Source organism: Zalophus californianus, chromosome 2 (assembly GCF_009762305.2).
Source record: "Zalophus californianus isolate mZalCal1 chromosome 2, mZalCal1.pri.v2, whole genome shotgun sequence".
NCBI lineage: Eukaryota > Metazoa > Chordata > Mammalia > Carnivora > Otariidae > Zalophus > Zalophus californianus.
This window is the reverse complement of record NC_045596.1, coordinates 50,417,535-50,445,199: the sequence shown is the minus strand read 5'-3', so window position 1 is coordinate 50,445,199 and position 27,665 is coordinate 50,417,535. Positions and strand designations below refer to the sequence as shown.

Sequence of the window (27,665 nt, the reverse complement as noted above, 5' to 3'; positions counted from 1 at the left end):
AGGCTTAAAGTCTACCCAACTGGCCTGCAAACTCAATGATCTCTGTCAGATAACAACATTATATTTTATGTAACTTGGTAGAGTATTCTCACATTTGGAAGAGACTATTTAAAGAAAAGACATTGTTTTTAAAAGAGTTACATTACCAATTACCAAAATCAGTATTTAGTCAGAATTAGCACAAGAATAAGAAATATTAGATCTATATAAGTTTATAGTTTAAAATAAATAGATCCTATATCAAAACCAAAATTTACTATTCCTATATTATATTATTTCCCATAACGATGGCATTAAATCAGTGGAAAATAATGGTTTGTTCATTGTTTTCAGACAGCTGTCTTTCAATGTGAAGAATAATAAAATCTAAATTCCTACTTTATACCATTTTGAAAAAAAATGTGTAATAGCTGGATGTGAGAACTCAGTATTATTAAAAACAAAACAAACAAAACAAACTATGCAATTGAAGTGGGACATGTAATGAAAATATTTTATCAGTTGAGTTAGGCCTCCTGAGAAAGACAGAAAATGAAGATATCATTAAAGATAGATGACGGATGGATGGATAAATAGATGGATACACAGACATATTTATAGGTAGATGTTTACAGACATAGATAGATATAGTGGTACCTTTAATATCATATATTATGTGTGTTCCTAAAAAATTCTGAGTTCTAAAAATCATACATTAAAATTACAAAGTTTAAGTGAAACAATATGTACAACTCAAATGCTATGCAGTTTTGTCGCAAAAGTACAGTCGTCTCCCCTTATCCATGAGAGATATATTCTAAGACCTCCACTGGATGCCTGAAACTACAGATAGTACTAAATGCTATATATATACTATAGTTTTTCCTATACATACTTACCTGTGATAAAGTTTAATTTATAAATTCAGCACAGTAAGAGATTAACAATAATAACTAATAAGAAATAGAACAATTATAACAATGTACTGTAATAAAAGGTGAATATGGTCTCTCTCTCTCTCTCTCAAAATATCTTATTGTACTGTACTCACCCTTCTTGTAATGTGAGACAGTAAATTGTTTATGTGAGAGATGAAGTGAGGTGAATGATGCAGGCATTGTGATGTAGTGTTAGGCTACTATTGACCTTCTGAAGATTCTTCAAAGGAGGATCCTCTGCTTCTGGACCACAGTGGACCATGGGTAACGGAAAGGGTACAAAGCTCATTAGTGGAAAGTGAAACCACAGATAAGGGGGGACTATGGTACCAACAAGACACTAATACTTTCATAACAAAGGCAGTACTAGGCATTGAGATGATAACTTGGACCATCCATCCAGCATGGCTGAAAACTGGTTCTGTAGATACTGAGAATAAACAATATAGTGCAGTGGAAATTCTGGCAGTCCTTTAACTCAAGCAGGGCAGATTCTTGGGCAAGGCAGATGGAGCTAGCCCCTGGACAGTGGGGCCATCCTTAAGATGGGCAAGGTTGGGTGCAATCTCCCATAAATCCAAAGCTTTTTAAGCTTTATATAAACATCTCTGAGGAAGGATTTCTGGATGTGGTCATGTGACTATAATTTTCTTAAAATAGGCCAAATAGTCCTCACTACTAGTGTAGCAGTCAAGATGTTTTGTTGTTGCTGTTGTTGTTTCTTTCCTAAAGAAGAATATAATATGATTTCTGCTACTATTCTGTAAACATTGCTCATGAAAAACCACATATGAAAAAACACATGCTCTGCTTATAATCATATTTTCCATAATTTCTAATCACATATGAGCTAATTTATGTTATAGAAATACTGTATTAAAAAAGACGGGGAAAAAATTGAGACAGAGATAAAGACAGAATATATATATATTTGTATATACCTGATATATACTTGTATCACTAGATAGATGATAGATAGATAGATGATAGATAGATAGATAGATAGATAGATAGATAGATAGATAGATAGATATGTAAGGGTTCCTGCAAGGAACAGATGGAACAACAAAATTGGATAATTGAAGATAACATAATTAAAAGACTATTTTTAAATATGTAGGAAAATTTGGGGAAAGAATAAGGGAGGGGGCGGCAGTATGGCTACTAAGAGCTGTTACCCCCAAAACACTGAAAGAGAACAATATGCAAAAAAGACAACCCTACAGAATGGTGGCATTTTCACAGAGGGAGAATACCAACCCTGGTACTTGCCAGGGAGGACGTAGTGAAATATATAACTCACATCACTCTTCCCACCCTGTTATCAACAGCCTGTAGCAGGCCAGTGAATGACTGAAGTGGTCCGTTTGCCTTATCCTCACAGGTTAGAAAGCTAAGTGTTGAAAGATGGAGAGGGCATCATACCTATTGAGAAAATATCTCGTGTGTGTGTGTGTGTGTGTGTGTGTGTGTGTTATAAAATTATTTAAGGGTTCAAATCAAAATTGTAGTAGTGATTACTATTGAATCTGAGAAAGAGGGCACACTTGTAAAAGAGGACTTTCAAATGTTGCTTTCCAAACGATGGTGTTACACAATTTAAATTTTTATGAGAAATTAAGTTTTTACAACCTTTTAGTATGAATATCCTTTTTAAAAACAATCCCGCATAGTGCTACTGAATAGTTTTACATATTCTCAGTGTTGAAGGTTAGAGTCCTTTAATTCATAAAATTAAAGAACAAGGCATGTTTATTCTAGAGTGTTTGGTAAAAAGCCTTTAAATAGGATATGGAAAGGTTTTATACACATGATCTAAATTGTGCTTTCCAATACTATCCCATTTTTTTAAGAGGAACTTACTGTCTTTGTATGGTTTTAAAACTCTTTGCTTGAGTGAAAAGGAAATCTATAATTTTACTATTTATATTTTCAGGAGCATATGCACACTGAGGAAACTCTTTCAGTAGAAATGGAAGCTATAAAAATCTGGGTTACATCAAAGAATTACATTACTGACATCTGCCAGACACTGACTTTCCCAGCTCTCTGAAACAATTATTGTTCAAAGCATGTTATTTCCAGTAGTGACATCAACAAAGAAAAGAAAGCATCTTTTTGATAGAATCTTAGTGTTTCATTACTTTTCCCAAAGCAAAAACAGTAATGCTACCTCACTATTATTCTGCAAACTTCTTTTTATCACATTATGACAAGTCCATTTGTTCTAAAGATGTTTACCCCGCAACCCAAAGAGATTTTTTTTCCCACCACATTATCAAATCATGCCAATTTTCAAACTATTTAATTTAAGGCTACTGCAGGAGACAGACATTTATAACCTGAAGAATGATAATTGTGTTTGTATATAGCTTATTCAACCTAATCCACAGGGGAAAAATTAACTTCCATGAAAATAAATTTTTATGGAACTATGTTACTTAATACACATCAGCAATTTTCAGCTTCATAAAACTCCTCAAGATGGTAATAGCGAGTACACTGTATTTCTTACTTTTGTTGTACTCCCAAGCTACACACTAGCACTAGGTAAAAAAGTAAATATAGGTTTAATAGTCATATATAATCTGCATGCAATAAACATGTAGTTAATTTAGACACTGAGACCATAATGCACTTATCAATCAACAACCACATTTTTCAATAAAAAATATAATGGACATCTTACTATACCCCAAAAAATTCAGACTAGAACAAAAGTAAGATGTAATTTCTAAACCAATATATTGGTTTGGTGAATTTTAAATATTCATTAAATCTATTAGAGATGAAGGTTTTCAGAAAGAAGTACCTTAATTCATTTTGGTGAATATATTAACAGTTAAATATGAAATCATTTTATTATACTTTAAATTTGATTTGACCAGTATTTGAAAAAAATCAAATAATGGTAATGAAAGCAAAACTGTTATTGTATTGCAATATAATAGGATAAAATAGGATTATTGTTAGCATTTTCTCATTATGCATGGTATTGAAGGTGTAATACTGTATGTGTATGCATACCCATGACACACACATACATGCACATTATTTATCTGAGATGTTACCAGATGTACTATACACTAACCCCTTTAATCAGAAAGACTGTGTATTTAACAAATAGCTCCAACATTTATGAAGCAAGGTTATTTTTTGTCTATTTGACTATTAAAGCTGTAAATTATGATTTATATACCTAAATTTATACTCTTAAATTGACTTCATATGATTTTCATATTAATACTAAAAATATCATCAATTATATTGATACATACATAAATAATGCAATCATTAGCTGCATTATTTACACTTGGTCAACAGTAAACTATTTTTATATAATATTGGATTTAATCTGCCAACTTTTTTCTTTTTTTTAGTACTTGAGAAGTTATATTCAAAAGTGAGAAGGGTCTTTTGCCTTCTTGAAAACATTGTGATATCAAATAGAAAAATAAAAATGTATAATCTCTGATATGGAAAATGTTAAATAACATAGGTGTTGTGTACATTGATAGTCTGAAAAGAAACAGAAAGCACTCTGAACTAGATTATTTTTTCCCATAAGTCTTGTTTAATAGAGTTTGATATTTTGTCTATGGCTATAAGTCTATATCTCTATCTTATCTTGAACTAAATTTTAGTAATTTATATTTCCCAAGAAGACCATCCCTTTTACCCAGGAATTGAAATGCATTAACATGGAATTGGTCAGTAATAAATATAATTAAGTACACAACATAATTGTGGCTATTTGATTTTTGTTGTTGTTATATTGTTGTTTATTTTGTTTTGTATTTTTTGTATACTTAAATGTTTGTTTTTATTGCGGGCTTTGAGCTATTCTTTTTTCTATTTCTTTATCTGATTGTTTATTGCTTTTTATCTCAGTGACTTGTTTTGTTTTGTTTTTAGGAACTTGATCAGTATTATTTTTTCAACATTTAAGGATATTTTTCTTTTAATATTTATTCCTTCTCTCTGCTTTCCCTTCTTTTGGATGAACTATTATCCATTTCCTATCTTCTTACATAGAATGTTAATTCACTTTATTTTTTCAATTACCAATTAATGTGTTTATAACTATGAACTTTTCTTTAAGTGCAGCCTTAGTTTCCTTTTATGCCCCAAATTTTAACACATAGTACTCTAATGTCCATTCATTCCAAACTTCTTTTCAAAGAAGTCTTGAGTTTTGTTTTGTTTGTTTGTTTGTTTGTTTGTTTCTTTTGACTCATGGGTTTTTCAGAGGTTTTATTTAACTTTTAATCTTTGTTTCTTTGTTTTGAAGTCGTTTTCTGATATTCATTTCTAATTGTACCTGTGATTTTTAATTTTAATTGATGAATAGACTGAGAGAAAAATGCTGAAAATATCAACAAGGACTTGGTGACTTTGGAGATAATATCAAGCTGGTTAACATATATGTACTTGGAGTTCCAAAATAGGAGCAAGGTAATAATAACTTTGTTATGATGACAGAAAATAACTACACCTATCATGGTGAACACGGCATAATGTACAGAATTACAGAATTACTGTGTTACACATCTGAAGATAATATAACATTGTATATCATAATATTTCAATAAAATAATAATAATAACAACTAATAATAATAACAAAAGGATATACGGTTCCTACCCCCATTGCACTTAGAGACAGATTGTTAGGTCTCAATTCTAATAATATCTGGTACATGTTAAGGCAGAGAAAATGTAGGGTGTACAGCAGTTTCTAAAATTTTCATCTAATTAGAACATGAGGAGTTTGAGAAAACTTTCTAGAAGGGATATCTAAATTGAGAACTGAAGAATGAGTAGGCATTATCTAGGTAAACAAGTGATGGGAGGGAAAGTGTTCCAGGATGGAAACACAGGCCTGATGATTGAGAGACCAAACACAGCATAAGGTATTAATGAATAGAATCAAGTTCCATACACTTGAAACATAGATTTTAGATGATGGAATTTGTCTAAATAGCTTGGAGAGGAGGAGAGGTTCTAAAACTATGGTAAACACTCTTGAAAACATTGTGAAGGTAATTGGAAGTAATTAAAGTATTTTAAATAGGAGAATGTAACAGTGAGATTTTCATTTCATAATGGTAACTTTAACTACCTGTAGGTAAAGACTAAGGGTAGGGGTAGAGAGAGGAGTGAAAGTGCTCTTCTAATAACTTAGGCAGAGGTGCTCTGGATTAGGGTAGGGCAATTGGGGATGGCATGAAGGGGATGAATTCAAGATCTATTTAAGACTCGTTGAATTTCTGGATATAAGTTGCGTAAAATAACGAAGGAGATACTTATGAGTAAAACTGTGTTTCCCTGCCAAAGTTCATACGTTGACATTCTAACCTCGCATGTCAGAATGTGACCTTACCTGAACATAAGGTTGTTGCAGATATAATTAGTTAAAATGAGATCATTAGGGTGGCCTCTAATCAAATATGACTGGAGTACTTATGAAGAGGAAATCTGGACACACAAACACACACACAGGGAGAACACCAAGTGACAGGGAAGGCAGTGATCAGAAGTAAGTCTTTGTTAAAAAAAAAAAAAAGAAGAAGAAAAAGATAGCAGCAGGGGAAGAATAAAGGGGGCGGAAACTGGAGGGGGAGACGAACCATGAGAGAGGATGGACTCTGAAAAACAAACTGAGGGTTCTAGAGGGGGGGGGGTGGGGGGATGGGTTAGCCTGGTGATGGGTATTAAAGAGGGCACGTTCTGCGTGGAGCACTGGGTGTTATGCACAAACAATGAATCATGGAACACTACATCCAAAACTAATGATGTAATGTATGGTGATTAACATAGTAAAAAAATAAAAATTAAAAAAAGAAGGCTTTTATAAGCCAAGTAATTACAAAGACAGTCAGTAAAGTACCAGAAGTCAGAACTATGAAACAGATGCTTACTCGCAGCTCCTCACAGAACCAACCCCGCTGACAGTTTGATCTCAGACTTCTAACCTCTAGAACCGAGACGGTAAATTCTGTTACTTATGCCACCCGTTTGTGATATTTGGTTATGGCAGCTTTAGCCAACTAAGACAGATATAGAAAGCTCAAAGATGACGACTATCTTTTTGGCTTGAGACATTCCATTAGTAATGGGGCCTTTCACTTAGAAGGAATATTAAAGGGTAAAGAAAATTTTGAAGGAGGATGTTGGTTTGTTTCGTGTTGAGTTTCATATGTCTGTAGACAAATCAGTTGCATATAACACTGTTGCTGTAATATGTATTACAGAATTATGAACATAAAAATGTATATTGAGTTCCTGGAAGTGGCTGAAGAGAACGTGCTGAATTAGAAGAGAAGAACATCCAGGACATATTCCTAACTAACAATGAAGGAGGTATTAGAGATGTAAAATAAAGGGAAACATTTTGTGAATTCTCGACAAAGATGGGGACTATAAAGGCAAAGTTATTAGAAAATTAAACATTGAGAAAATGCTATAGTCAAAGAAAAGTTGGGAAAAAAAAACCCTGAAGCTTAATACATAGCTTCAATAACAGTAAGGTAAGCATGTTTTTATTTATCTTTTTCTTTGTGACATAGGAAAAAAAACATAATTGTTGAAAATAGAGGGGAGCTATGGAGGCTTGGGATATTATGAATTTATAGATTTACCAGTCTACATGATTATATGTCTAAGATTTAGGCATATATTAGATAGCTCAATAGGCAAAATAATAGTACAACAGGACAAATAAACTAAGCATATTGAACAGAGACTTGTTACAGTTATGAAACATGGAATCTATATAGGCCAATATCAGTAAGAAAAGAGATCATAATAGGAAGAAATTATCAAGAGATTTAATAATATGAGATTTTTTTAAGTGGATGAAACCTAGTAACGTGGAAAACAAACAAACAAAAAAAAACAAAAACCTGGAAATCAAAGAAGCAGCAATTAGAGAATAGAATGACCGAATTAATATTTCCAGGTTGAAGAGATTCAAGTGAAGACAAGACCCATGTTTTTCCTAAGGGAATGAGGGAAAGGTTAAATTGAAGTGGATATAATTTATTTTAAAAGGAGGCCAAGGAACTGACACAACTGAATATTGAGTTTATCCACATTTATAGAACCACTTAGGATGATGGACAGACTTAAGGTGAATAGAAAGATTACAGTTTAAGTAGTAAGATAGTAAGAAATTAGTCAAGTAGTAGATAATAGTAAAATGAGGGAGGTGTTATATATGAACTGCCTAAGACATGAAACTTATTTTTTGTTTGTTTTACTCAAGGTGGAGGAGTAATGACTAAACATAGAAGAGACTTAGATTTCAGAAGAGATCAGAAAGTGAAAGCAATAATCAGGAAGAAATTGAGGTTTTTAAATTTGACATTAATAACAATGAAAGAAAGTTTCCAGGTGGCACAATGAAAAGCTTTGTAAATGGAATTAATGTGGAATTGAATTAGAGATGTGAATGAGGTTAATACAGGAGATAAATAAGATACTAAGGGTGAGAACTGTGGCAGTTAATAGCATCATTGTTAATGGGATTATGAGGCCTGATGAATTTAATTTGCTTTAAGATAATTAGTCACAACAGTCTTCTGGTAGATACTATATAGGAGAAGGATCAAACAAGCAAGTTCCTAAAATGGAATTCTGAAATGCACAAATCCTGTGTAGTTTAAACATGACTTCATTATTCTAACCATTTCCAGCACTGGATATGTGTTGCAATTATATCAGTATTCAGATAAATAGGACTTCTTCTTTCTTTCTTTCTGGTGTCAAATTTTATCTCTTTGATCTATCATTGCAGATTCTGTTGTTATCAGTGAGTAATGTATCCTATTGCTTTTTTCTTTTTTTATTTTCCTACGAATTGTTAATACACATCTTCTCTTGAAAGGCCTGGAAACTTATTGTTAAATGCAATTACTTCCTTTCGCATTTGATATTTTAATTGTGTTTTAGATAAGAACATTTTATAATCCAAATATATGGGATGCTTACATGAATATTATATTTAATTTGAGAAGATTGAATAAAGCATTTAAGAACATTATATTCTTGCAAAATGTCACACCATCCAGATATTGATATAACTCATTGAAATGCAAAAACGCTAAATAATTATGTCCTTGATTGAAACTAAGAATTGTCTGATTGCCACTTCAAAAAAAAAAAAAAATATCTTTGAGTGGTGAACTACTTTAGTTAAAAACTAAACAAAACAAATAAAACCACTGTGGAAATGCAAGACATCTGGAAGTAAATGACATTTTTCTTTAAGTAGAATATAATGGGTTTAACAATTCATTGCTCTATCAGATAAATTATTCTTCTACATATTAAGAATTATATGAAATGTTATACAAGTGGAGATCTAAATATGATATTTCTTTCAGTAGTCCTTTCTTGGTCACTAATAGCTATTCATTCAACTACTGGCCTGATGAGGTTTGAAAAGAAAATTTAAATCACCCTTGATTTCTAAATCTTTCTCTCACATACACACACAGATGATATTTCAGAATTTTGAAAATTATAAAATATTCAGAAACAGAAATAATCTATAAACCTAAATTCAAGAAAAACCCAAAGTTATATTTTGGTATAATTTCATAGAATTTATTATGTTATTATACATCAATAATAATTCATGGCTCTGTTTTATAATTTGTAAACTTTCCCTTTTTATTATGTTAACTGAAAATTAACATTTTTAGCTGTGTAGTAGTCCATTATTTGAATTTTCAGAAATACATGTAATCTTTCTGCTATTGGAATAAAAGGTGTGTGCATGCTTTCAACTTTGTAGAAAAAAACTGTGATAAGCATACTTTATTCCTATTAAAATACAATGCTTGTTATTAAAGCAAAATGTGAATAAGAGGTTCAAAGCCAAATAATTCTACAAAGCCTATTATACAAACACAGCAGTCCAGTGCTCCACTTTTCTCCCTTTTGACCACTCTGCACAATCAACCACTTCCAAACCTGTTAGTTATGTTTCTGCCTTTTCTTCAGATTTTAACTAGAAATTTAAACAATATAATACTGTTTTTTCATTTAAAATATCTAAATATTTTTCCTATCATTCAGAGAGTAACTGTAGTAAAAAACTATCCCCAAATCTTAATAGCTTAACAATTTTTTTTTTCACTACATTGTCTAAAGAAGGATTTCACAAAAATGATTCTTGGAGCTCACTGTTGGTTGGCTAGACAAAGAGCCAACTGGGTTTGGACCCCTACTATTTTTCTTGTGGCAGAAACTGTACTCAAATTTAACTTCTCACACTTTGACACTTGTTAACTTTCTTTAGCAGAACAGGCAGCAACATCCACAATCTTCTGAGTCTTCCAGAAACTAAGCAGTTGGATAACCATAGTCAACTACCACTAAGAGCTGGTACCTTAACCCAGACAGCTTAGATACATCCAGTCTGTTTGTACCCCCAAACTGCCCTCTCTGTTAAGAAGGGAAAGCAAGGTGGGGAAGTCAGAGAACAGGCAAAGACCCTTCACTGGCCAAAAAAAGTAAGAGCTGCCAAACAATTCCATTTTCAAAAGACCTCTGAGGCTACGGCATACCTCTGTGTCAGAGTGTAAGAGACACATGTCTCCTTTTATGGGCCATTAGTTGGTAAATCACCACTATCACCAAAAGATCTATTTTTTTTTTTAATACTTAGCCTCCAAAGTTTTATGCATTTCACCTGTGGGTGATGAATAATCATACTCATGTATTATCTAAATCATGGAATCCTAGTTGAATAGACCTCCTGGCTGGTTCTCCAACAAAGTATGATTTCAAGCAAGAATTCAAAAGCTTTTGCTGGATTGTTTACAAGACTGGCTGATGAAGGAAGGAAGGGAGAGAAAGGCTTGTAACATGTGAAGTGTTTCCAGGGGCAAGGTCAGGAAATGTACTATATCACTTCAGACCATGTTCCAATACACGGAAATAGTCAAATGACTCCATTCTAGTTATAAAAGGACTACAAAACTGCCTGTTAGCTGTTTGCCAGAAAAATATATGTGTTTTTATTTATTTGAGAGAGAAAGCTCACACAAAGAAGGAGAGGAGCAGAGGAGGAGGGCAAGGGAGAGGGAGAGAATGTCAAGCAGACTCTGGTGAACCCGAAGCTTGACATGGGGCTTGATCTCACAATCCTGAGATTGTGACCTGAGCTGAAGCCAAGAGTTGGTTGCTTAACTGACCAAGCCACCCAGGCGCCAGAAGGCACGAATTTTAATAAAGATCTAGCCAGCCTCTTTAGTCATGTTGCACTGCTACATTTCAAAAACTCCATTCACTATAACTAAGGGAATTCACTAGGTATCACACATCTTCTTTTGATTCACTCCCACTATCTTAACAGTGTTATTTTGTAAAAGTGTAGGTAGAAGCAATTTTTTTAGGGGTGACTGGGTGGCTCAGTCAGTTAAGCATTTGCCTTTGGCTCAGGTCATGACCTCAGGGTCCTGGGATCAAGCCCAGCATCGGACTCCCAGGGAGTCTCTTTGTCCCTCTCCCACTGCCCCTCACCCCTGCTCATGCTCGCTCTCTCTCACTCTGCTTTCTCTCTCTCAAATAAATAAATAAAATCTTTTAAAAAATAAAGTTTGCATTTTTGGGAAGGAGCAAGATGGCACAGGAGTAAGAGACCTGGATTTCATCTGGTCCCAGGAATTCAGCTGGATAGGGATCAAACCATTCTGAACACCTACGAACTCAAAAGATCGAAGAAAAGAATAGCAGCAAATCTCTGAACAGAAAAGCGACCACTTTGTGGAAGGTAGGACGTGCAGAGAAGTGAATCCAAGGCGATATTCCGGAGGATAGATGGTGGGGGAGGGGCCCCCGTCCACTGCTTCTGGCAACTGATAGAGCAGCAGAGCACAAAATTGGAACTTTTGGAGGTTGGCTCCACTGAAGGACATGGCTCGAGTGGCTAAGTGGGTGTGTGGAACCCGTGCTGGGACAGTGTGGTCTCAGGACCTTCAGGGTCACAGGAAGACTGTGGGTGCCTGAGTGCGGCAGAGCTCCCGGGTATCGGAGCAGGGAAGCCGGCTGCAGAGACGGAGCCGAGGCGCGGGCTTTCAGCTCGGGGTTGCCATAAACCATGATCTGCAGCACAGTCGGCCACTTCTCTTCCAGCAGGGACCCAACAAGCGGCAGATTCGGGGAGACTCCCCTTTCTTCCCCTCGAGGAGTGGCAAGGGAGTGCACCGCAGGGTTCTGCTAGGTTTGGAGACTCCACATGGGGTCGGGTGCCAGAGATAGAAATGCTCGGTCGCAGGCCGGGTGAGCATGGAGCGCGGCCAGAGACCAGGGAGACGGGAGTGACTGCTTTCCTCTGGGGGCTCATTGAGGACTGGGGTCCCCGAGTTCTCAGCTCCTCCAGGGCGGAGATTGGGAGGCCACCATTTTCACTCTCATCCTCCAAAGCTGTACGGAAAGCTTGCAGGGAACAAAAGCTCCCAAGAGCAAACCCAAGCAGATTACTTAGCCCGGACCGGCAAGGGAGGGCGCAATTCTGCCTCCGGCAAAGACATTTGGGAACCATGGCAACAGGCCCTTGCCCCAGAAGATCAGCAAGAACAGGCAGCCAAGACCAAGTTTACCGATCAATGAGAATGGCACAACTCCAGCGCTAGGGGAATACTGCACATAGAATTCATGGCTTTTTTCCCATGATTCCTTAGTCTTTCAAAGTCAATTTTTTTTTTTAATTTTTCCTTTTCCCTTTTTCAACCAACAACTTATCACCCCCTTTTTAAAAAAAATCTCTTTTATTTTTCATTTTTAGAGTCATATTTTATCCCTTCACAGTAGTTAAACTTATTTTTGGTATATATATATATATATATATATATATATATATATATAGTTCTGTATTTAAAATGGTGGGATACAGTTTCTTCTAACAGATCAAAATATACCCTAAATCGCTTTGTTCCAGTCTCCTACCTCACATTCTCTCCCTTTTTTTTAATCCTCTGCTTTACTTTTTCAACCAACTTATTATCTTACAAATTCCTTTTATAAAATCTTTAATAATTTTCATCTTTACAGGCATATTCTATCCCTTCATTGTATTAACCCTTATTTTTGTATGTATATTAGTTTTTCTTTCTTTAAAATTTTGGGAGGCACGTTCTTCTAACAGAACAAAATACATCCAAAATCTAGTGTGTAGCACTGATCTAAGCACCAGCCTGATCATATTTGATCATATTATGTTTTTGTTTTGTTTTGCTTTGTTTTTGTTTTTATCTTTATCTTTTTCTTTTCAATTTTTTTTTTCTCTTTTCGTTGTTTCCCTTGCCTTTCCCCCCATTTCAGGTCTTTTTGGGATTTGTTTAGTGTATATTTTCTGGGGACATTGTTACCCTGTTATCATTTTGTTCTCTCATTCATCTATTCTCCTCTGGACAAAATGACAAGACAGAAAAAATCACCTCAACAAAAAGAAAAAGAGGCAGTCCCGACTGCCAGGGACCTAATCAATACAGACATTAGTAAGATGTCGGAACTAGAGTTCAGAATGATGACTTTAAAGATACTAGCTGGGCTTGAAAAATGCATGGAAGTTATTAGAGAAAACCTTTCTGGAGAAATAAAAGAACTAAAATCTAGCCAAGTCGAAATCAAAAAGGCTATTAATGAGGTACAATCAAAAATGGAGGCTCTAACTGCTAGGATAAATGAGGAAGAAGAGAGAATTAGTGATAGAGAAGACCAAATGATGGAAAATAAAGAAGTTGAGAAGAAGAGAGATAAACAAGTACCGGATCATGAGGGCAGAGTTCGAGAATAGGTGATACCATAAGACAAAACATTAGAATAATTGGGATCCCAGAAGAAGAAGAGAGAGAGGGACAGAAGGTATATTGGAGCAAATCATAGCAGAGAACTTCCCTAATCTGGGGAAGGAAACAGGCATCAAAATCCCGGAGGCACAGAGAACCTCCCTCAAAATCAATAAAAATAGGTCAACACCCCGATATCTAAGAGTAAAACTTAGGAGTCTCAGAGACAAAGAGAAAATCCTGAAAGCAGCTCGGGACAAGAGATCTGTAACCTACAATGGTAGAAACATTAGATTGGCCACAGACCTATCCACACAGAACTGGCAAGCCAGAAAGGACTGACATGATATCTTCAGAGCACTAAATGAGAAAAATATGCAGCCAAGAATATTATATCCAGCGAGGCTGTCATTGAGAAAAGAAGGAGAGATAAAAAGTTTCCATGACAAACAAAAATTAAGGAATTTGCAAAGACAAAACCAGTCCTACATGAAATATTGAAAGGGATCTTCTAAGCAAAGAGAAGCCTCAAAAGTAACATAGACCAAAAAGGAACACAGACAATATACAGTAACAGTCACCTTACAGGCAATACAATGGCACTAAATTCATATCTTTCAATAGTTACCCTGAATGTAAATGGGCTAAATGCCCAAATCAAAAGACACAGGCTATCGGAGTGGAGAAAAAAAAAAAAAGACCCATCAATATGCTGTCTGCAAGAGACTCATTTTGGACTCAAAGACACCCCCACACTGAAAGTGAGGGGGGTGGAAAACCATTTATCATGCTAATGGACACCAGAAGAAAGCTGGGGTGGCAATCCTTATATCAGACAAATTAGATTTCAAACCAAAGCCTAAGAGATGAGGAAGGACACTATATCCTACTTAAAGAGTGTATCCAACAAGAAGATCTAACAATTGTAAATATCTATGCCCCTAACAAGGGAGCAGCCAATTATATAAGCCAATTAATAACAAAAGCAAAGAAACACACTGACAACAATACAATAATAGTTGGGGACTTTAACTCCACCCTCACTGAAATGGACAGATCATTTAAGCAAAAGATCCAAAAGGAAATAAAGACTTTAAATGACACACTGGACCAAATGGACTTCACAGATATATTCAGAACATTCCATCCCAAAGCAACAGAAAACACATTCTTCTCTAGTGCCCATGGAACATTCTCCAGAATAGATCACATCCTAGGTCACAAATCAGCTCTCAACTAGTACCAAAAGATTGGGATCATTCCCTGCATATTTTCAGACCACAGTGCCTTGAAAATAGAACTCAATCACAAGAGGACAGTCAGAAAGAACTCAAATACATGGAGGCTAAAGAGCATCCTACTAAAGAATGAATGGCTCAACCAGGAAATTAAAGAAGAATTAAAAAAATTCATGGAAACAAATGAAAATGAAAACACAACTGTTCAAAATATTTGGGATACAGCCAAGGTGGTTCTAAGAGGAAAGTATATAGCAATACAAGCCTTTCTCAAGAAACAAGAAAGGTCTCAAATACACAACCTAACCCTACACCTAAAGGAGCTGGAGAAAGAATAGCAAACAAAGCCTAAACCCAGAAGGAGAAGAGGAATAATAAAGATCAGAGCAGAAATCAATGAAATAGAAACAAAAAGAATGGTAAAACACATCAACGAAACTAGGAGCTGGTTCTTTGAAAGAATTAACAAGATTGATAAACCCCTGGCCAGACTTATCAAAAAGAAAAGAGAAATGACCCAAATAAATAAAATCATGAATGAAAGAGGAGAGATAAAAACTAACACCAAAAAATACAAACAATTATAAGAACATATTGTAAGCAACTATATGCCAGCATATTAGATAATCTGGAAGGAATGGATGTATTTCTAGAGATGTACCAACTACCAAAACTGAACCAGGAAGAAACAGAAAACCTGGACAGACTTATAACCACTAAGGAAATGGAAGTGATAATCAAAAATCTCCCAACAAACAAAAGCCCAGGGCCAGATGGCTTCCTAGGGGAATTCTACCAAACTTTCAAAGAAGAATTAATACCTATTCCCCTGAAACTGTTCCAAAAAATCGAAATGGAAGGAAAACTTCCAAACTCATTTTATGAGGCCAGCATTACCTTATCTCCAAACCAAACAAAGACCCCATCAAAAAGGAGAATTACAGACCAATATCCTTGATGAACATGGATGCAAAAATTCTCACCAAAATACTAGCCAATAGGATCCAACAGTACATTAAAAAGATTATTCTACACGACCAAGTGGGATTTATCCCTGGGCTGCAAGGTTGGTTCAACATCCACAAATCAAACAACGTGTTACAATACATTAATAAAAGAAAGAACAAGACCCATATGATCCTCTCAATAGATGCAGAAAAAGCATTTGACAAAGTACAGTATCCTTTCTTGATCAAAACTCTTCAGAGTATAGGGATAGAGGGTACATACCTCAATATCATAAAAGCCATCGATGAAAAACCTACAGCGAATATCATTCTCAATGGGGAAAACCGAAAGCTTTCCCCCTAAGGTTCAGAACATGGCAGGGATGTCCACTATCACCACTGCTATTCAACATATTATTAGAAGTCCTAGGCACAGCAATCAGACAACAAAAAGAAATAAAAGGCATCCAGATCAGCAAAGAAAAAGTCAATCTCTCATTCTTTGCAGATGATATGAAACTTTATGTGGAAACCCCAAAAGACTCCACCCCAAAACTACCAGAACTCATGCAGGAATTCAGTAGAGTGGCAGGTTATAAAATCAATGCACAGAAATCAGTGGCATTCCTATACACCAACAACAAGACAGAAGAAAGAGAAATTAAGAAGTCGATCCCATTTACAATTGCACCCAAAACCATAAGATACCTAGGAATAAATCTAACCAAAGAGGCAAAGAATCTGTACTCAGAAAACTATAAAATACTCATGAAAGAAATTGAGGAAGACACAAAGAAATGGAAAAACGTTCCATGTTCATGGATTGGAAGAACAATTATTGTGAAGATGTCAATGCTACCTAGAGCAATCTACTCATTTAATGCAATCCCTATCAAAATACCATCAACCTTTTTCAAAGAAATGGAACAAATAATCCTAAAATTTGTATGGAACCAGAAAAGACCTCGAATACCCAGAGGAATATTGAAAAAGAAAAGCAAAGCTGGCGGCATCACAATTCCGGACTTCAATCTCTATTACAAAACTGTCATCATCAAGACAGTATGGTACTGGCACAGAAACAGACACATAGATAATGGGACAGAATAGAGAGCCCAGAAATGGACCCTCAACTCTATGGTCAACTAATCTTTTACAAAGCAGGAAAGAATGTCCAATGGAAAAAGACAGTCTCTTCCACAAATGGTGTTGGGAAAATTGGACAGCCACATGCAGATGAAAGAAACTGGACCATTTCCCTACACCACACACAAAAATAGACTCAAAATGGTGAAAGACCTAAATGTGAGACAGGCGTCCATCAAAATCCTAAAGGAGAACACAGGCATCAACCTCTTCAACCTCAGCCGCAGGAACTTCTTCCTAGACACATTGCCAAAGGCAAGGGAAGCAAGGGCAAAAATGAACTATTGGGACTTCATCAAGATATATAGCTTTTGCACAATGAAAGAAACAGTCAACAAAACCAAAAGATGACCGACAGAATGGGAGAAGATATTTGCAAGTGAGATATCAGATAAAGGCTAGTATCCAAAATCTATAAAGAACTTATGAAACTCAACATCCAAAGAACAAATGATCCAATCAAGAAATGGGCAAAAGACATGAACAGACATTTTTCCAAAGAAGATATCCAAATGGTCAACAGACACATGAAAAAGTGCTCAACATCGCTCGGCATCAGGGAAATCCAAATCAAAACCTCAATGAGATATTACCTCACACCAGTCAGAATGGGTAAAATTAACAAGTAAGGAAACGACAGATGTTGGCGGGGATGCGGAGAAAGCCGAACCCTCCTACACTGTTGGTGGAAATGTAAGCTGCTACAGCCACTCTGGAAAACTGTTTAGAGGTTCCTCAAAAAGTTGAAAATAGAGCTACCATATGATCCAGCAATTGCACTACTGGGTATTTACACCAAAGATACAAATGTAGGGATACGAAGGGGTACATGCACCCCGATGTTTATAGCAGCAATGCCTACAATAGCCAAACTATGGAAAGAGCCAAGATGTCCATCGATAGATAAATGGATAAAGAAGATGTGGTTTATACACACACACACACACACACACACACACACACACACACACACACACACACTGGAATATTATGCAGCCATCAAAAGGAATGAAATCATTTGCAATGACGTGGATGGAACTGGAGGGTATTATGCTGAGCGAAATAAGTCAATCAGAGAAAGACACGTATCATATGACCTCACTGATATGAGATATTCTTAATCTCAGGAAACAAACTGAGGGTTGCTGGAGGGGTGGGGGGTGGGAGGGATGGGGTGCCTGGGTGATAGACATTGGGGAGGGTATGCACTGTGAATTGTGTAAGACTGTTGAATCACAGACCTGTACCTCTGAAACAAATAATATATTATATGTTAAAAATAAAAGAAGAAGAAGAAGAAGATAGCAGGAGGCGAAGAATGAAGTGGGAGTGAATCAGAGGGGGAGACGAACCATGAGAGACTATGGACTTTTGAAAAACAAACTGAGGTTCTAAAGGCTGGGAGGATGGGTTAGCCTGGTGATGGGTATTAAGGAGGGCACATTCGGCGTGGAACACTGGGTGTTATACGCAAACAATGATAAATGGAACACTACACCAAAAACTAATGATGTAATGTATGGCGATTAACATAACATAAAAAAAAAAAAAGAGTGAGGGCGCCTGGATAGCTCAGATGGTTAAGTGTCTGCCTTCGGCTCAGGTCATGATCCCAGGGTCCTGGGATCAAGTCCCGCATCGGGCTCCTTGCTCCTTGGGAGCCTGCTTCTCCCTCTGCCTCTCTCTCTCTCTCTCTGTCTCTCATGAATAAATAAAATCTTAAAAAAAAGAGAGAAATGAGAAAAAAAAATAACGTTTGCTTTTCCTCAAAATATTTTATCTTACACTTGATTGATATTTAGCTTAATAAGGACTTCTAGGATGAAATCATTTCATTTAGATGATTGAAAGCTTTGATACTAATATAGTAACTTTCAGTGTTGGTATAGAAATTTCTGTGATCCTAGCTCCTCATTTTTTCTACATTATTTTTTTTTTTCTGGAAGCTTAAAACAGACAAAAATCTGGCATTATAATTGGATTCCAAATTAAATCACTGAATATAAATGATCATCCATTTCTCTAATTATTTACATATGCTAAATTCCCACTTGTGGAATAACTTAGCAGAAATCTCATTAGCAATCTTGATACCTTATTGCTACATCACTTCTGAATGGGTATAACAATTTGTTATCCAAAGCTGGGGATATGAAGACCTCTACTCACCACCACTACTATAACATTGGGTAATATTGCTGTTTAAATATTTTCTCATTTTAATATTTTTAAGATGACATAATTTTCTTTTACTTTCTTATTGATGTCTTTGAATACCATTTATCCTGAACATTCTTTCATATTTTTATTATGTAGCTGTATTTCCATTTTGTTCATCGGCTATTAATGTATTTTTTAATCTAGTAAGTTTGTATTAAACCTATTAATTTGTATATCTCTTTTTTCTTTCTTAAATATCAGATATTTGTAAATTTTGTGACATAGGTCTCCAATTTATTGTCTGCTTTTTAATTCTTGTATGCTATCTATTATGTACAAACATACCTTATTTTGTTTTCTCTTTTTTAAGATTTATTTATTTACTTTAGAGAGAGAGAGAAAAAGAGAGAGAGCATGGGAGCACGGGGAGGGGCAGAGGGAGAGGGAGAGAGCGAGACAGAGAGACTCTCAAGCAGACTCCCTGATGAGTGTGGAGCCTGACACGGGCCTTGATCTCAAAACCCTGAGATCATGACCTGAACCAAAATCAAGAGTCGGACATTTAACCAACTGAGCCATCCAGGCGCCCTGTATTTTATTTTGTTTTCTATTGAAGTTTCTTATTTCTGCATTATCTTATATATTAGATTTGGTGTTTCACTCCCCTTCTGTTTTGTTTCCTGCTTTTCATCGTCTCTCAAGGCTGACTTTTATCTTTGAGTGCTTGCTCCTGGGTGATCAATTAGAGTTACCTGCTAACTAAGCCACTGATTTAACTGATTTCTCTAGTCTGCTCTGTCAATTACTGACTATCCAAATACTTTGACTATGGGCTATTTAGATGGACTCTTAAAAAAAAATGATACTGGGGGAAAAAAAGGTTAAAGAATGTTTCTTTTTTTTTATAAACACTTTTTGTTTCTTACATTGTGTTTTATGGGTGCCTATGGTGACTTCACTTGTTGAATGAACAAGGGTTCCGTATGATTCATTTTGTCTTTTGTCAATAGTTAAAATTCTTCTCAATTATTAGTGGTAATTCATGCAAGGCCATTTGCATCACAGCTGGTACATAAGGACACTCAATAAGTTATTGCTGCTATTATTACTTTTAACTAAATTATATGGTCACTTTTGACAATATCGTAATATGTATGTGATTTCAGGGTTGGTGAAGCGTCATGGGTAGAATGAAAGATATTGGAGTCTGGGTCTTCAAGTCCTAGTTTTGGATGCTAGTTTTGTCACTTAATATGTGTAAACTTGAGTGAAAACTTGGGCCTTCCTTCCCTTATGTTTAAAGTGCAGATAGTAACGAATATCTCATAGTATTATTATTTAATTTTTTCATTCATTCATTCACCCATTAATTCACAGATATTTATTAAGAGTCTGCCATGTAGGTATAGAAGATAAAACAGTAACCAGGGCAAATAAGCCAAACCCTGCACTGCTAAAAGGCAACTCTGAGCTCCAAATATTTACCAAAAGAACAAGAATGGTTTTGTGGGAAACAAATAAAATAACGGATATACTTTGTTCCTAATAAGTGTGAAATAACTTTTATTTATTATTTTTGTTTAATGTAATCCAAATACCCCCTTAATAATCTTCATTTATATATGAACACATATGATCTCCCCTCAAGGATCCCCTTCTAGTGGTATAATTGGAATGAAAGGAATTAAAGGCTTTGTCCTATACATATACATATTCCCATATTCTGATCTTTTACTCCCACTGTCCTAATCATCAGTACTTATGATTCCTTGTTTATTCAAGATTAGCATCTTTTCTTTATAAAATAGTGCCATGACTACCACTATCCCTGCCTCTAAAGAAAAATGGTGACCACTAAAGCACAGACATAAATGCACTCCAATTATCCATAGCAATCCTAAGGCTGTTTTTCATGTTTGTAGTGATTAATCATGCTATAATGAAGGTATACAGAAAAGTAAAATAAATAAAACATAAAGAAATATAAGCAAATATGGCATGTTAAATGTATACAGCTTGTCACTTAGATAACTATATTAAAATTGTCTGTTGATAAGCTTGCTCTCTCTACCTTCTCTTGCCATCTACTGATTACAGGTTCATAAGATTGCGAAAGATGATATATTTTATTTGTATTTTTATCACATTACAGATAGTTAACCAATAAGTATTTAACAGAATTAAAAATCAACCTAAATGGGAACTGAAGTGTTTATCCACTGATTCATCAGATGCTCTTAACAACCTATGAATCTTTCCTCAGACCCCCATAGTCATGCTTATGAGACATGTCACAATGTTCTCTACCATATCTCCTCCAGCCCAGAACATTCCCTGTATTCTTTGCTACCAGCGGTTGGCTTTTTATCCCACAGCTACCATTATTTAATTTCCCTATCTTCTTTTTTACTTAGGAAGTAAAGAGTTTGGTATAAATAGAGCTTTTTGTACCTGGTGCTTCCCTTAAATATGATTCATCTATTCACAGGAAAGAACTATAGTATATAAGGAATACAAATATTTTAATATTTATCATTCATATCTGTTGAAAATCCAAGAGTAACTATTATCTGTCTAGAACAATTATCAGGTTTCAAGAAAGACATGACTTTGGAAAAAAAAAGGCAACTGATCTGTTCCTTTTAGTACATATTTGGAATGTGTGTGTATGTGTAATATTGATAAATCATTTATCTTAAGTATTTTTAGACAAATGAACTCATCAAGCTAAAATCTTTGAAACCATTCTTGAATCCTTTTCCTTTCACACTCTATATTCAATCCATTAGAGAATTCTGTTGCACCAATCATTAAAATATATCCTAAATCGGATACTTTCTCAGCATTTGCGCTCCTGCCAACCTCATACCTCACCTTGACTACTGCAGTGATCCTTCCGCTTCACTAGCTAGCATACAAAGCCTGTTAGCCACAGAGAAGCCAGGATGATCCTTTTAAATATAAATCCAATTTATTTACAACTCTCCCATCATTAACAGTCTTAGCATGTGTTTTAGAGCCATATGGTGCTATAAAATATGTTATTGATTATTATTAAAATGAAGGATTTAGAAAGCCTTCAGATCAGCCTTATAGTTGCCAATGGTAAACTTTGCTCAAGATTGAAAAATACTGTAATAAAGGTAAAGCTTTTCTTTCTTCATTTAACCATAATGGAGGAAACTGGAGAGGATAATATGGGTACAAGAGCTTATAGTTGATACTCTTTGTATACTGTTAAGAAAAGAAAACAAAGCTAGCAAAAAGAACTGGTGTTACAAATCTAGTTGAAAGAGGAGAGGAGGTAAAAGAGACATACTCATTGATAAGATAAATAACTATGACAGGGATCAATTTCTTGCCTCTCAGCTGTGCTATTTCTCCTTTGCCCGCTAAACTAATGTTAAGCTTTAGCAGCAGCGTGCTTTGCCAGAAGAGATGCTGGAGGAGGAAGGGGCTTTGTCTTCCTGGTTCTGATGTGTCCCTCTTAGCCTATAGCTCCTGACTCTGCAGTTTAAGGCAGCCAGCAACACTCAGCAACAAGCAGTTTTCCCTGCCATTCTTTTGGTATGGTTCACAGCAGATTCTAAGAAGTGGCACTGAGATAGGAAGACTGAAGGACTCTCTAACAATCCGCTTTTTGCTCCTTTTCTTGCTTCTATTCTTGCTAGGACCTGCACGCCCTCTTCACACATGCCTCATAATGCAAATAGTGTATGTCCTCCTTGTAAGAGACAAGCAGTTAATGATTTCTTTAGAACAGATAACATCTAAGGAAGAACCAGGTAAGAATGACCGGATGAAACCTTCATATGTGCATTCCAGGCCACCAGTGCTAGACATCATTTTTTTTTAAATTTTTTAAAATTTATTTTATTATGCTAGACATCTTGATGCCAAGACCCTGGCTCTAAGGAATAACACCTGGGACCTCATCTTTGTTCTAACTGGTTCCTGGATGCCTGAGAGGACACGTATACCAGACCACAATCCTCAATAAGAACCCCCAGACTCCAAGCAAAAATAAGGCTCTCTCTTTTCCTTTCCAAGTCTCCAGACACTCTGTACCTGCACTGTTTTCATACCATCAATAAACTCTGCTTTCGCTTCCTGCTGATTCACGTTTGATATCTATCTTATGTCCAGCCAGGGTCCCTCTTGACTTGTCCTGTCAAACCCCTCGGGGTCCCCGCACCCAGCCTGCTAGCATCAGCCCTTCCATTTGCATAGCTTTACCAGGCACCCCAGAAGATAGGTTCCCAGCAAGGAAGTTCCAGAGAGAGGATTTCCAGGAAGTTCTTCCATCACAGCACCAGCACAACTTTTGTGTCTTTCCATGAGTCATGGCCATGTCTTCTCCAAGGAGGTCTGGAACTCAACTCTGGGCTGTGAGTGAGGGCAAGTTAAGGAGGGAACACTACCCTGGGTGCTCTCTCAGCCATTGGGGATAGTGCATGTCCTAGTTCAGGCTGTTATAACAAAATAACACAGATTGGGTGTCTTAAAAAACAGAAATATATTTCTCACATTTCTGAAGTTTGGAAGTCAGAGATCAACAGTGACAACATGGTTAAGTTCTAGTAAGGGCTCTCTTCTGGGTTTCAGACTGCCAACTTTTCCTTGGATCCTCACATGACAGAGCAGAGAGGGGATTCAAGGTCTTTCCCTGACTCTTAATAAGGACACTAATCCCATTCATGAGGGCTTTACTTTCATGACCTCATGCAATCCTAATTACCTTCCAAAGTCCCCACCACACTTTAGGGTAAGGCTTCAACATATGAATTTTGAGGGGGACACATTCATCCATAACAAAGACTGTAACATGAGAGTCATATTCATAAACAGTGATAATATATGGAGCTTGCTTTAGATAGGACAATAATAGAACAACGAATAGCATGTTTTCCAACATGTATATGTGGTACTACTGTTAGAACATTCATTATTTCTTAGCTTCTAGTTCTATACAGTTTGCCTTTGATGCTGCACTTTCTGTTTGCACACAGCATGCACTCTTGGGGTTCACCTTGTCTTCAGTGTTTTCCCGGAATAGGCTGAGGTGGTAGAAAGACATTCAACTTTTCTCTCTTCTGATAAGCTGTATATCCCCTGTACCCTCTGTGATCCTCATTCATCAATGAACAGAGAGATCTGAAGCACTGCAGGATTCATTGCTGTGGTGTTGGAGCTGAGGAAGCATTATTTCCACAGAAAGGACCGCTTTACTAAGGAGTGCTACAGGAAAGAAAAACCAAGCCCCAAACTACTGAGAAACAGGGTTGCTGAGTAAACCACCTAATGAAAATATTTGTTTAAACTGAGAAAATTCCTTGTTTTTACTCAAAATTATATTTTTTTAAAAAGTCGAGACCTTAAATTTATTTACTGAGTGCTTAATATAAGCATTGTTCCATATGCTACACATTTTGGCCTTACATTACTTAAAAACGCTAATATTTCTGATATTCTGGTATTAATTATCTAAGAAACTTCAAAAAAATTGATAGAGATTTATGTTATATTATGAAACATTGGACACTTTTTATTAATATAAAATAAAAATTTTTATGTATACTGGATATTTTGCTGCAACTGTATTACTAAAAAAATAGGAAAATAAATAGATTACATGGTGATTTCAATTTATTCATTTGTTCAACAACTATGGGCTGAAGGTTTAAAATATAACAGATACTATGTTAGTTTGCAAAAAAAAATGATAAGCAAAAGAGACAAGATTTATCTCATGCTCTTTTCAGTTTAGGAGGATGGGAGATATTAATCATAACAAAAAATAAAAATGAAAATGATCAGTGCTCTGAGGAAGCTTGCAAAGTACTGTAATCACATTAATAGGCAACCTGACATTAGTAGATATTAACCTATTAATAGACAACCAGAACTATGAAAAACTTCCCTAAAGAGAGAAATGTTGCTTTTAAATATGAAGGCTATATAGGAATATTTGGGTCAAGAGGGATCTGAAGATGATGGACATGGTGAGTTTCAAGTACTGGGAAGAACACTTGGAAAACTCATCATGTTGAAATAAGTACAGACATTTAAGAATCTCAAATATTATTATTATTGGAACATAGAGAGATGGAACGGAGTGAATTAAGATGGGGCTGGAAAGATAAACACAGGTTAGGATGTACAAGAGTCTGACACCTGGAATGACCGTATTGAAAGCTCTTGTTAAGTATTTTGTTTTTGCTTTGTTTTGTTTTTCTTAAAGCAGTGAGAAGACAGTAAAAGGTTCTCAGCAAAAGAATAACATGATAGGGTCTGAGATTTTAAAAAGATCTTTAAGATTCTAATGTGAAAAAAATTGCTTTGAAGAGAAATTTTTAATATTGTAAGGGCGCTTGAGGTAGGACATTATTTGCAGTAATCAATAACCTCATTCATTTTTATGTAATTGTAAAAATTAAAAATAAAGAGATGTGGAATTCATATTCATGCAGTTCGATTTCTGAAGAATGTTGGATATAGGAAGGAAAATATTGCAATACTGACCAAAACAGCAAAAACAGTGAACAAACCATCAGACTTTGAGAGCATTTAGTGACGAGTAGATGAGATTTGTTTTTAGGAATCAAAATTATAGCTACAAATTTATAAATATACTTTCCATTAATAAAATACAATGTTCTAATGATTTAATAAGGATATCATATTTATAAATCAACCTTATGATACTAAATTATGACTGGCATATACAACCATAAGGGAAATTGATTGATTAATTCATTTATTTAAAAAAAGTCTCAGGTGCCTGTGTGGCTCAGTTGGTTAAGCGACTACCTTTGGCTCAGGTCATGATCCTGGAGTCCAGGATCCAGTCCTACATCATGCTCCCTGCTCGGCGGGGAGTCTGCTTCTCCCTCTGACCCTTTTCCTTCTCATGCTCTCTATCTCTCATTCTCTCTCTCTCTCGAATAAATAAATAAAATCTTAAAAAAAAAAGTCCCATTTATGTTTAAATAAACATTTTTGTTAAATAACCCCTATAGTGAAAAATTAATCAAATGTGGAAATAAGTAGAAGTGTTTAAATCAGAAAAAAACAACTGATTTATAGGTTTTAACAGTAGGTTACAAAAATGGTATGCATATTAAAGTAAATAGAGTGACAAACTGTATTTTGGAAGGATTAAGTATTTTTAATTATGTAACAACATTCTGCTGTTAAAAGTGTATCTATCTACATATATATTTAATTACCAGCAGAAAAAAACTAATTGGAAAGTTTCAGTAGTTCATAACATGGTCATTCTAAAAAAATAAGAGATGAGAAAATGGGAAAAACTGATTTTTTAAGTGCATCATAACTTACCAACATTATAAGAAAAGCTTATGGAAAACATTCTACTGACTTGTTCTAAACAAAAAAGACATCTTTTAATCATAAAATATTTAAATAGCAATAGGCAAAAATCATCATTCTCCACAACCCATTCCTAAAATATATCTATCACACAGCAAGATCAGTGAGGCAGACAGCCTTGTCTGCTACTAACTCATAACTACATGAACTGAAGATTTTGCACATGTTCAAAGAATTTAAAGGTAAGTTGGTGATTTCTAATAAAGTTTTTTGCGAAAAAAATTTTTGGCCAGCTGTGTAGTGTGTTTGATAATTTAACACAAAAATATAAGCATATTAAGCACATAACTAGGCAAACAGAAAACTTAATTACATTGTAAATGTAAATTAAGTACCAGAATATATTAGAATATATATGTTATAAAACTTGAAATTAGGAGTTGTTTTACGAGTTTTTCCTCCTTTTTTCCATTTCATATAAGTGCTCTCTGGGAAATAGCTAACAAAAATGTAGGGAACTTCTAGCTAATGTTTACTATTCTGTATAGAATGTCTATTGTCTCTACCCCCTCCTCAACCTTCTCATACTGAACAAGCATTTTTTTTTTCCTACCTGCTTAACCCATGCCATCCCCCCACCCCCAAATTCCTGACAGTTCCATCTCAAAAATACTTTCTGGATCTTCCTACTTTGTTCCATTTCTATTGATTCTTCTTCAATACAAGCTACCATACACTCTCACCTAGATTGCTACTAGAGTTCTCAATTTATTTATCTCTAATCCATTCTCCATACAGCATCCAGAAAAGATTTTTTTTTTTTATAAAGGTCTATTTAGATATAATACTACGGTGCACAAAACTAGTGGTAAAACTGCCATTTTGGTCAATATATAGAACATGCATAGCACTTCAAAGGATTCCCCTACACCACATTCTTATCAAACATCCCCTGTGATAAGCACTACTCTGACTTCTAGCACCATAAATGAATTTTGCTTATTCTTAAAATCTATATAAAAAGAATTATGTTGCATGTATATTTTTTGCATCTTTTGTCTTTTGCTCACTATTAGGTACATGAAGTCCATCAATATTGTTGTGTGTAGAGCTCTTTTTTCTTATT

The 27,665-nt window shown here is 35.3% G+C and overlaps 1 long non-coding RNA gene across 2 annotated transcripts; it reads left to right on the top strand.

The window, feature by feature from the left end:
- The first annotated feature begins 1,133 nt into the window (after window positions 1-1,133).
- LOC113925324 lies at window positions 1,134-23,314 on the top strand. 2 transcript variants are annotated; one of them, XR_003520979.2, is made up of 5 exons: window positions 1,134-1,181; window positions 5,269-5,372; window positions 7,171-7,446; window positions 22,879-22,992; window positions 23,093-23,314. It is a non-coding gene; the product is annotated as an uncharacterized LOC113925324 (long non-coding RNA). The 2 variants fall into 2 exon arrangements; XR_003520980.2 differs by lacking the exon at window positions 22,879-22,992.
- The last annotated feature ends 4,351 nt before the right edge of the window (window positions 23,315-27,665 follow it).